Source organism: Manis pentadactyla, chromosome 6 (assembly GCF_030020395.1).
Source record: "Manis pentadactyla isolate mManPen7 chromosome 6, mManPen7.hap1, whole genome shotgun sequence".
Classification (NCBI taxonomy): Eukaryota; Metazoa; Chordata; class Mammalia; order Pholidota; family Manidae; genus Manis; species Manis pentadactyla.
Window position 1 is genome coordinate 16,324,433 of NC_080024.1, and position 13,082 is coordinate 16,337,514.

Here is a 13,082-nt window from a genome sequence, read left to right on the forward strand (position 1 = left end):
GACATGCCCCCTAGACAATAACAACCAATGGCCCGCAGGGGGAGCTCTTGATCCTAACATCACTCGCGATCTCTTTAACTTCTGCCAGCGCCTGAAAAAATGGAAGGAGATTCCCTGTACCGAGGCTTTCCGCCTCCTCCTCCCCCCGCCTCCCCCCAAGTTCTCCTAGCCTGCGAGCCGTCTCCCCCGCAGAAGCCTCCCGCCCACTCCCTTCCCCCTCCTCTCCTACAACAGCCCCTCCCCCTTCCTCCACCACCATCTCCTCCCCCACCTCACCCCCCTGCCGATCAAGCCTGAGCCTTTCAGCCCCCCACTAAGTCCCAGGAGCCTCCTCCGTCTTTGCCCCCATCACCTGTTTCTCCCCCACAGACTGAGCCTGAACCCTTCAGTCCCCCTCAGACTCGGTCCCCAGGGCCTCCCAAAATTATCGCCCCCTCCGGGAGGTAGCAGGATCTAAAGGCATCGTGTGCGTTCACGTCCCTCTCTCCTTAGGAGATTTAGCCCAACTGGAGAAACGCCTAGGTTCCTTTTCCACTGATCCCACGACATATATCAGGGAGTTTCAATGGACCCTCCAGTCATACAGCCTCACACATCATGACATTTTCATGCTCCTGGCCAACACCCTCCCTCCTGAAGAGCGTAGACGAGTTTGGGACTTCGCCCAAACGCACGCCACCTAAACCCACAGGACTGACCCCACCTACCCCCTGGCCCCACCGCTGTCCCCGAACAAGACCCACACTGGGATTATAACACCGCCGTGGGTCTCTGCTCTCGAGACATCTTCACCTGCTGCTTAATAGCAGGTCTGAAAAAAGCAGCTCGTAAATAATCAGTTTTCAAAAGCTCCCTCCCAGTTCTTAGACAGACTCCCCCAAGCCCCATTACAGTTACCAGCCTGGACCCAGGAACGCCTGACGGGAGACATGTCCTTATGACATACTTCCTGGCTCAAAGCTAGCCCGACATTACAGCTAAACTCAAAAAGTTAGAACAGGGCCCCACTACCCCACAGACTGAGATCCTAACAGTGGCCTTTAAAGTCTTCAATAACCAGGAGGAGGAGAAAGAACGCCGTAAACAAAAGGCTGATCAGGCCAATTTCCAAATGTTGGCCCAGCTGATAAAACCACAACCTGGGCTCCCCTCTACAAACAAGCCCCCCCAGGAGCTTGTTTCAAGTGCGGACAAGAAGGACATTGGTCAAGGGCTACCACCCCATGCCCCAGATGCCACAAAAAAGGCCACTGGGGGTCTGATTACCCAGCCACCCGAAGGGGAGGCTGGACGAACAACCCCCATCCTAAGCCCGCCGTAGTGGGGCTGGCAGAAGAAGATTGACGGGGCCCCGGGGCCTCTCGCCCGACCATTTCCATCACCAAACAGGAGCCCAGGGTTACTTTAATAGTAGACGGTCGCCCCATCTCCTTCCTCCTAGACACAGGAGCCACCTTCTCAGTCTTGCGGGAATACCGGGGCCCTACCACGCCTGCCATTACTCCTATAGTCAGGGTAGGAGGTAAACAGATTTTCCCATTAAACCCCCCCCTTTTATGCACAATCCAAGACAGTCCCATACCTTTCTCCCATTCCTTCCTGGTTATGCCCCAGTGTCCCATCCCCTAAGACGGGACATCCTTTCTCTCCTCCATGTTTCCATAACTATATCCACTCCCACAGCCCCCAGTACCCCCTTTCTGATGGCCCTCATAGCCAACGACCCCCCTCTACCCAATGAAAGCTCCAGTTCCGCCCTCATACACCCTGTAAATCCCAGAGTTTGGGACATTACAAGCCCCTCCGTGGCTCTATGTCCTCCTGCCTCTATCAAATTACGTGACCCCTCTCAGTATATCTGTCAGGCCCAATACCCCCCAACTACTTCAGCCCTCATAGGCCTCCAACCCATCATTCAAGATCTTTTAAACAAAATTACCTCAGACCCACTCACTCCCCATTTAATACCCCCATATTAGCTGTTAAAAAAACCAACAGATCTTTCCGCCTCGTCCAAGACCTTCGCCTCATCAACATGGCCATCGTCCCTATCCATCCCTTAGTCCCAAATCCATACACCCTTTTATCGCTGCCCTGCCTTGGCTTCCCGAGACCCCTCCTCCCAAGATTTTTTCGCCTTCACCTGGACGGACCCATACACAAGACATTCTGAACAACTCACTTAGACAGTTTTCCCACAAAGCTTCTGAATCCACCTTATTACAATCTGCAGTCCCTCGTAGGAACAGTCTCAACTTGACACTGCCTCCCTACTTAACCTTCTAGCTTCCAGAAGTTACCGAGTATCCCCTGTCAAAGCTCAAATCTCTTCCCCTTCTGTCACTTACCTCCGATTTCTTCTATCTCAACAAACAAAGTCCATTACCTTAGACAGAAAACGGCTCCTCTCTGACCTGCCTGTTCCCAAAACCAAGACAGAAATCCTTTCCTTTCTAGGCCTGGCTGGGTATTTTAGAGCATGGATCCCTAACTTCTCCCTGTTGGCAAGACCCCTATACGACCTCAGCAAGGGCCCCCCTGAAGAACCATTATCCTCCTCACCCCGACACTCCTTCATTAAGCTCCGTCGAGCCCTTGTGGAAGCCCCAGCTCTCCATCTTCCTGATTTGTTGAAGCCCTTCTCATTATACATTCATGAGAGGTCCAGTCAAGCTCTAGGAGTCCTAGGCCAATATTATGGCCCATCCTTTGCCCCAGTAGCTTATCTTTCCAAGCAATTAGACCCCACAGTTCGGGGATGGGCCCCCTGCCTACAGGCATTAGCCGCTGGACAGCTCTTGCAGAAAGAAGCTCATAAACTAAATTTCGGGGCACCCCTTACCATTCTGACCCCACATCACCTAAAAGATCTCTTAACCTACAAAAGTTTACAGACTCTCCCTCCCTCCAGACTCCTGACCTTACTGTCCTCTTTCCTCCAAAATCCAGACATCTTTCCTCCCCTGCCCGCCCCTGAATCCGGCCACTCTTCTTCCTCTACCCTACTCTCCTCATACTCCCTCACATGATTGCCTGGAAGCCCTTCACGACTTCCTTCCGTGCCACTCCATGATCTCCGAAGGAGCCCTCTCACACTCCGACCTCATCTGGTTTACTGATGGGTCCTCCTTTAAACATGAAGGCACCCACTATGCAAGATACGCAGTAGTCTCTCTCGAAGACGTCATTGAGGCACGAGCCTTGCCCCCTGGTACAACCAATCAACAGGCCGAACTCATTGCAGCCACCAGAGCTTGCACTCTGGCCCAGGACACGTCTCCCACACTGTACACTGACTCCAAGTTGAAACCAAATACCCAGGACCCACCTTCTCTGGACACCCAAGACCCATCAGTCACAATCCAGAGTCCTTCAGATACAGTCCAAGACGTTGTCTACTCTACCACGCCTCATCCCTCTGATCCCTTGAAACTCCACATCTCCCGTTCACCCCCTTTGCCATCCATACCCGAATCATGACTTTTTCCTCCTTTACCGCTCTCTTTTGTTTTTTCTCCTCATTCCTATTGTCTTCCCTGCCACCCCAGTCTCCTTTGTATGGCGATTCAAAGTAAGACAGACTTACATGCAGCATCAAACAAAAGTTACTGCCCTCATTGCCACATCAGACTGCCCTCTGAAAGGCTGCTCCGAGCTTTTATACCTCCACTTTCCTCCCTCCACCGAAGTGTTCACTAGCAGCTACCTTTATTCTCCCTACCTCTGCTTCCTCTATGACCAAAGACAAGCCTATTGTAGGCAATGGCAAGACACCTACGGGGGATGTCCCTACTGGTCTTGCGCCATTCACTACATGAGTAACTCTCAGTACCCACAGTATTACTCCTCCAACCATTTCATGAAATACCCCAACAGCTCATTCTCCTTATCAATCCCAGATCCCTAGGACTCTCGATGGGCTGCTGGGGTCACAGCCTCAGTTTACTATGGGGGGTCCTCGACCCCCGACGGTACCCTTCATATCTCTCGAGAGTATGTTCCCTCTCACTCCCAGATCTCTCAAGTTGCATCAGATATCGGACATTCCGAAAAAGTCATTATCCAAACTCCTGACGGCACTTCCTCATCTTCTTATTCCTCCTACTCTTGGTTACAGCTTGTTCAAGACACCACCATCTTTCTCAATCACACCCTCAACACCACCAATTGTTTCTTGTGCGCATCACTACAGTGCCCACTGCTGGCCGCCGTGCCCCTTAATATTTCCAACTACTCCTTCCATGCAGAAGGACAACCCCTCCACCCCTGGCAGACATACCCCTATGGGAACCAGAATATGCAGATAATCTCACCATCCACCACTGTGTAGGCCCAGCTCCACACCCCTCCAGCGCAGTTCACTGCCTCTCTATCTACACCCCTACCTCCGGCTCTATGACTTTCACTCAACCAAGACACTTCTTTTGGTGCAATGGCAGTTTTTTCAACTCACTGCCTCCCAACTCCAATATACCCTGCATTCTTGTCACCCTATTCCCACAGCTTACACTTTATAGCATGGCAGAATTTCTTGAGCTCCAACCTCCCTTGCCCTCGCACACAAAAAGGGCTGCTTTCCTTCCCATCATGGTCAGTATCTCTTTGACCACCTCAGCCATTGGGGCAGAGTTTTCGAGAGGAGCCTTGAGTCACTCTCTATGGGCAATTAGAGATCTCAACGACAAACTTGAAAGAGCCCTGACATCCACTGCTGAGTCCCTGGCCTCTCTCCAAAGACAGGTCACTTCGCTAGCTAAGGTCACCCTTCAAAACCGGCGGACCTTAGATCTGCTTACAGCCGAGAAGGGCGGCACCTGCGTCTTCCTTCGGGAGGAGTGCTGCCATTACATCAACGAATCCAGCATTGTAGAAACTGACATTACCAAACTCACCCACCTTGCCTCCAGCCTCCACTCTGCTTCCAATTCCAACCCACTCTCTTCAGTACTAACAAACCCCCTCCTTACCTGGCTCTGGCCCATTGCAGGCCCCATAATAATCATTCTTCTCGCCTGTCTCTTCTTACCCCGTATAATGAAGTTCATCAAATCCCAAGTCAGAAAAATCTCTAATCAAACTTTCAACCAGCTTTAACTCAGGAACTATCAGCTTCTGGCCACAGAAGATCCCTCACCCTCATGTGACCTCCCCACCACACGCTGAGGTGGACCCCTCTCCCCGCTGGAAACTGTTCCTGGAAACAATGGCTGCAGACGCCTGGCTTCTGGCACCCGTATCCTCTTGGCACCATTGGAATCAACAAGTCCTCGACCTATGGTTACAGGGAACCTTCACTGATTTCCAACCTGAAGAAGTCCACATCTACTCGTCCTTAGTGTAGGGAGTCCTATCAACCCTTTCCCCCCAATCCTCAAGCCCTCACTCCCTTCTCTGCCCCCGTTCAGCAGGAAGCAGTCAGAGAGAAAGCAACGTCCACAACCCCATAGAGGAGAAAGGGGGGAATGAAGGGCCCCCACCCATAAGATGGCGAACCTCCTGCTTCTCTTCCGGGTCCTCGGTTCCCACCGGCGCCACCTGAAGCCCAATCACCCCTCGCCCCCCTAATCCCAGCACCTAGCCAATAGCCACCAGCCCTGCAGAAGTAACACCACAATCACCCCATGCCCCTTCCTATATAACCCAGCACCTTTCCCTAATAAAGCGGATTTCTCCTGTAAATTGCTGCTGTGTGTCGCACCTTTCCTTTCAAACGTCCCGTGTGGGTGCATAGGGAAAGCTAAGCTCTGAATCTCCAATCTAACTTAGATGCGTCTTTTTGTTTAGAAAGTATAGGTGAGCCCTTCCTTAAGGAGGTGTTATTGCCAGTGTGATACAAACACACCAAGCTGGAGCAAAGCCAGGAGGTAGGCGGACGGCGAGGGCTCGGCTGGGCAGCTGCTTTCCTGAATCCCATTCCTCATAAGTTGCCTTTTGAAAGAATTTTAACGGTAATAAATTTGTTGTAAGACTACAATGAAAACAAACTCAAGTCTGTGAGTTACAGCAAGGCCCTAAGACACAGAACGTAAGTCATCCAAGGATAGCATCTGCTTATATACTGTTCTCCAGGGAACTAACAGCTCAGGCCTCCTGTCCCGGGCCTGGCCCCAGGCCTCACCCCCTGCCTCTATAAGAAGCTATTTATTCCTCTGAACCGAGCCTATGTTGGTGCCAGAAAAGTGAAATGGAGCATTTAGACCATTACTTGGCTACTGGAGGGAGAACACACACAGAAAAGAAAAATCAAGGAAAAGTTCTATTCATTTGAATTAATCAAGATACCATTTATTTTTGTTTAAATTGACCCTGTAATTGCTTCTACATTTTTTACAGTGAGGTATGTAGAGACATAACCTCAAGGGCTAGTCCATTTATAACAAGAAAGAACTCAGCACAGCTGAGGCGCCCTGTATCATTCAACCATGCGGGTCATACAATTGATTCTCTCACAGAGACCAGCCATATGGATTGATTTAGCAGCGTTTCACCTGCTGCCTAGAGACATGGCTTGAGCCGTCCTGTATAAATTACTTAATTCTCCACCACAAAAAGGAAAAGAAATGTCTTCTTGCACAGCAGTTGCAATTAATGTTTAACATGTTTATGGAGCTTAATAATATATGACCCTGCACCAATCTCTGTATGCAATACCATCATCCTGAGAGAGACACTTCAATGGTGTCATCAGCATACAAGACACGGGTGACTGTTCATCAATAACTGAGCTGGCCTTATTACAGCAAACAAATTAGACACCGTGAAATATATTGTCATATAGACAGGACTTCCTCCTCTTGAAATATATGAAATATAATTGATAGTGGTGACCTTTTAGCAACACAGAAAAACAGCTTGCAACTAACCGGCTCCCTCTTCTTTTAGTGCCTGCACACAGATGTGGTTGTTTGAGGCTTGGCCCCGCTCAGTGGAGTGGTACAGGGTCTAGACAACATCTTCCCAAGAAAGGGTTTGTCAGGTAAGGTCAATCACTTCTTCAACTTTCTCATATTTCATCCCAAAGTAATGGAAAAAGGAAAGCAGTGAGTCAGCAGCAAATATTGACTGAGTCACTTCAGTGTGCCAGGCACTGTTCTAGACACAAGGGATAGAGCAAAGAACAAGATAGAAGGACCCCCTCCTCGCCTCTGGGGTGAAGAATGACAACAGGCATGAAAAAAAATAAGTACTTTTACAATTCTCATGTGTAGCATGCTGAAGATAAAATAGAGCACTGTTGAATCTATGTATTTTTAAGTGGTAAATAGGGATTTTAACAATGGGAAATATTTTATGTACTCAGCATCCACATAATTAAATCACCACCTATGAAAGCAGGATTGTGCTACTTTTTTACTTTCTCTTCCCTGAATTTTAAAAATACAATGCCAATTCTGAAGAGGGATGGGTATGCTTGCAATTTGACAATTTTAAAAGGCTTATTTCTTTTAATATAAGTATTGTGGAGTTCCACAAAAGCTCAAATTTTTAAAAAATGGATTGTCCAATACTAACAAAATAAGGGCTTTTCTATATTTTTTAAATATTTGTTATATTGTGAAAAAATGGGGGGTCAGTACACATCAGAATCACAGGAATGACACGCTACATCTGGGTAGGTTGAACCATTTATGGAACATAAGATCTGCACAACAATTTATTCCCCTGAAATTGTTATTTCTGTAGTATAATATCGATGATGTCTACACAGACAAGTTGAAGTTCACATTTAAGGCAACTGTCCATAAAAAAGAATCCTTTAAGCTGAAATACATAAATAGTTGAGGCAAAAGACTTTCATACATGAATTCTCTGGAATCCTCCTTCAACTTCTCACTCCAGACATGACCATGTCCCATTTATACATGAAGTAAGACGATTCTAACTAGGCCGTATGGTTTTCAGTCCCTTTGTGGCAATAAACGGGGACAGTTGGGTTGGTTATGAAATGTGTAGGTAATTAACCTGCACTGATTTACTCTATTCTGTCTCCTGTAACAAAACCACTCTCACTCCTGTGAATCCCACTGTCTTTGTTCAAGTGAAAGGGGAAGGGGTGTGCACTGGCAGTGGCTAAAAGCCCTGGGCACATTCTGGACATGTGTGGGGATGTGACCTGCGACTCACCATCATCTTATACACATGTCACAGCCAAAAAGCAGCAATTAACACCTGCACTAAGTGAACACTGGTCTAAGGAATCAGCATTACACATATGGTGCTGAAGATTTTTCTTTCTTCCTCTCACTTCTTTATCTAGAGTGAGGTGCTTCCACAGGCCTGTTAGCCCTCGGATCCTTTGCCACCCTTCCCTGCTGAGCTCTGGACCCACAGGGAGGCTGCCCTCCATGGGCTGCATCACCAGGCTGACTTCCAGCTGGATGTAGCCAATGAGAGCAAATCGCAGGAGAAGTCGGGGCAGAGAGCAGGGAGAGACCACAGCATCTCTCTCCCTGTCTGCTTTGGCATCATCTTTGGCAGTAGAGGGTCCAGCTCTCCCCAGCTTCGTTCCAGCATCTACTGGGGTCCCCAGCCCTGTAGCTCTGGCAACGCCAGCTCCTCCCGAGGGTGGTGGCAACATCCTGCTGTGGCTGCTCTCTGATTTGTCTCATTGTCCCCTGGTCAACTTCTCAGCACCTCCAACACCTGTGTAATGAATTCCCTGTATTAAAATTCCTCTGTTTCTCATAATCAGAGTAGTTTCTGCTAGTCATGTTGTACACTAATTGATACAGGGAACTTACAAGGAAACCTAGTCAGTTCATACTGAGTACCTACTGTACACCAAGCAGTGTGTTACACACCAGGGAGACTGTGATGCAGAAGACATCACGTCTGCTGCCAAGGAGGTCTGAGTCTAGTGAACAGATCATTTCAAGCAATATATGGCAAGCAATACGACAAGGCCAGGCCAGGAGACTGAGGAGACACTGCGACTGCCTCCTTAGCTGGATCTGGAACTCTGAAGGCTTCCTAGAGGAGACGATGGTGGAGCTGAACCCCAAAGGATGAGAATCAGTCTGGCAAATGATTGGGCGCTGGGAGAGCCTTTCAGACAGAGGGAGTAGAATGAGTAACTGCGCCAAAGCATTACATCGGACAGGATTAGTGTCAGGGTGGGGAAAGTCAGGGCAGGTGCAAACTGGAAGCAGGGGGGTATAACTAGCCCTCGGGGTATGAAGCCAGAGAATAGGAAAGGAAGTCAGAGACATAAGGCAGGGAAGAGGCTTGAATTCTCTTCAAAACACAATTAAGAGTGACAGTTTTTAAGTCAGTGGAACAGCGTCATCACATTTACAATTTGTAGTTTAGGTGGATCACCACGATCACACTGTAGTATCTGGTGGCTCTAAAAGAGACAAGATAGAGGAAAAATACAAACAAAAAGAACTGCTTGAGTCAGATCACGCTAGGAATTCAATCCATCCCTCTGCCACTGAGTCTCTGAGTACCAGCCATCCACAGCACCGGGAGCAAGGGGGGTATGAAATTGGGCAGGACTCATCATAACGATCCTTTACAGGTTGTGCTCCTTCAGAGTTCACCAAATACTTTTAAACACATCTCCTGATTTTCATAAAAATGCCATGAACTAGTTATTAGAATCCCCATTTTTCAGATAAGGAAACTGAGTCTCAGAAGGTGATAGCTATATCCAAGACCATATAACAATCAGAATTGAACCCAGCAGTCTCCTGATTGCTAAACATACTAAGATAATCTTCTGCTCTCCATTATGTGATAGGATCAATTTACATCCCCAAAAGTTGAGCTTTCAATAGTTAGAGAAACAATGTAGGGACTCACATACAATGGGCCTTTTCAGAATTAATGCATACTGTATACTGCCATAGGCTTGTTTGTTGGTTTTAACTACCCCTCTCAAGGCAGAGGATACTTCCTTAGGGAGTTGAGAATAAGCACAGGTAACTGACTCAGCTACTCTAGACTGGGACTGGCAGAAGGTATTAGGTTTCAGCCAGTAGAATTTCAGTCAAGATTTGAATTAACTTTTTCATCCTTCCCCGCAGAAAAAAAGACAGGGGTGTGAAGATAGAGGATATTATCCTAAAGAAAGTAATCATAGCTGTATTTAATGAAGAACAGGCATGGAGTCTAGAGGATGGCACAAAAAGAATGGCTTCATCTGCTGAGTGACCTTTCAGTCCCTACTGGCCAGAGGGCTGTTGGTCACGATCACGGAAACTCACTCTGGCTCCCTCCTGGGACAGCGACAGGGAGTTCTTCCCCTCTCGGAGTGACTTGGCCCTTCAGAGGATCAGGCCTAAGTCTTCCTGTTTTCCGGATCATTAAGCCTCCCTCTTGCTCACACCGATTCCCTCTCATGACAAAATACTAAGATTGCTTTGCTGTGTTAACTCCCCACAAAAGAGACATTAAAAGAGAAAGCAGCACAGGCACATACCTGATCATCTACATTTGCTCTCTTACAACACTAAACTATGTTTTCTACCTTTATCTTGCATCTACCTACCACTTCAGCATTTTATTAAAAATAATAATAATAATGATAATAATAAAGGGAGAAATGTGGGATCCACATATAAATCAAGTATAAAAATCAAATGAATATTCATATTTGACCTGATTGTTTATAGTTCATAATGCATGATCAAAACCGAAAGTTTCTGTGATGACTGCCCTTGCACTGTTCACCATGTAAGAACTTATTCACTATGTAAGAATTTGTTCACCATGTAAGAACTTGTTCGTTATGCTTCAGAAGATTGGAGACTGACGAGAATTAGTCTTGGGGTGGATTAATGATTGTGCATTGAGTATTGACTCCCCTATACAGAATTTTATTGTTGTTAACAACCATTTGATCAATAAATATGAGAGATGCCCTCTCAAAAAAAAAAAAAAACTCATAGAGATAAGATTTGAGGTTACCAGAGGTATGGGGTAGGGAGTGGGTGAATTGGATGAAGGTGGTCTGAAGGTACAAACTTCCATTATAAGATATGTAAGTACTGGGGAGATAATGTACAACACGACTATAGTTAACAATGCTGTATGGTATTTTTGAAAGTTGCTAAGAGAATAAATCCTAAAAGTTCTCATCAGAAGGAAAAAAAAAAAAAAAAGAGAGAGAGAAAGAAGCAGTTGGACTGAGAGCAAACAGAAAACCCAACACTGCCACATGTATAATTCCCTTTGGAAAACTTACCTTTCCGCCCACACCTTGCCTTTCCAAAAACAGCCACCCGTGAGCCAGGAAGCAAGACCTTGGCACACGCAACACCCCCTGAGGTTAGAGCCAGTGACATAGAGACTTATTTCCACCCCTAAGGATGTCCATCAGCAACACTGATTCATTTGAGTAGCCACGTTACTGAGAATCACCTTTTGACTTTTCTGTACATACATTCAGATTCCATATCTTTGTCATAAATAAACTTGTCGTAACAGGGGAAGTGGAAGTTAGGACGGTCTGAAACAGTGTCTCTTCCCTTTGGATCACATATGCCATGAGGGTATTTATGCAAATAACACTCCAGTGGATTATAAGCTCTGTAAATACAGGGATCTTTTCTTGCTTGCCTACTACTGCACCCCCAGAATCTAGTAAGGTCCCTGGCACATGACAGATGCTAAATAATAGCTAACATTTATTGAGCTCAAGGTACCTATGGGCCAAGGCACTGTTCTAAACATTTTATATATACATAAGCTCATTTAATCCTCAAAGCAACCCTATGAATTAGGTAGTGCTGTCTGCACTGGAATCTAAAGTGCAGAACAGTTATGCAATCTGCTTTGTGCCATACACATCATAAGCAAAGAACTTGGGATTTAAACCCAGGCAGTCTGGTCAGAGAGCTAGTGCTCATAACTATTAGACCACACTGCCTTTCATTGACTGAGGGACTGGTCTCTAAGGGGAGACTATGCTTTCTTCCTCCCTTCTACCCTCATGTGAGTCAAATACTGCCTTCTATCCAGGTGACAGTCTATCCGCAAAGGAATTTTATTCTCATGCTTCGCCAATGTTCCTCTACCTTGGGAGTAAAGACTTCAGTAAAGGCAACTTTACTTTCTCTTGCATGAACCCACAGTGTGCTCTATCTCTGGGTCGCCTGGCTACACACAGTGCCCATAGTTTTCCAAACTAAAACAAGGATACCGGATGGCAATTTGTCACTTTGAGCAAACACAGCATGTTCTTTCAGGGTGGTCGTGCATTTCACAAGTCTCTTGGTAATAATGTTTGAGCTGGATTCTGATGAAAAGAAGTCCTTTTGGATATTATACTCCCTTCTCCCCCTCTTCGAATGTCCGTTCTTATTTCTCATCAAGAAAGCCAGGTGGGGTGGAGAATAAATGTTCTCAGCTTGGGCTGAAATTACACTGTAAGTTTCTTATCTCAGTAGTGCTGTGGTCTTTAAAATGTGTGTGTCTTTTATGATGGTTACCCAGGTGATTTTAGTCTCTCCATAATATTCACCTTCTGATCCAGTTTTAAAAGAGATGATACCACTAAAAAACCTGCTTTAAACTTGAAAGCAGAACCTCGACACTCAGAGGAAATGCTTATGAGGAAGAAAAATGGTTTTGACCTATATAGGACCATTTTGTACTAAAAGTGGTTATTATTCTTCAAGAGCCCTGCAAATAGTCAACTTTTCCAGAATGAAGAGAAAATTCAGAGACATCATTCTTACTGAGTCCTGGACACTTCCATTTGTTTTCTAACAAAGGAAATACTACATCAACCATCAGGTATATAATTGCAGTTTGATCTCATAAGTTCTCCATGCCATGAGCCAACCAGCTAGCACCCAAATAACCCAGCTGGGTATTCTCATAGACCACTCAGGTGTGGAATGATAGATGCACAGAACAAGACAGGACCACCCAGGGAGATCCAAGGCTGCCCATCTCTTAACATTTCTCTTTTCCCCACTAACCCTGTCTACTCTACCAGCACGTCTTAACAACTCTACCACTAAACAGAGAGGTCCCACATCCATTCACCTCTTCATGTCTCTAACTGCCTTCCTATCCAAACCACTATCACCTCTCTCTCAGACTACTGGAGAAACTTCTGATGGTTTCTCTGA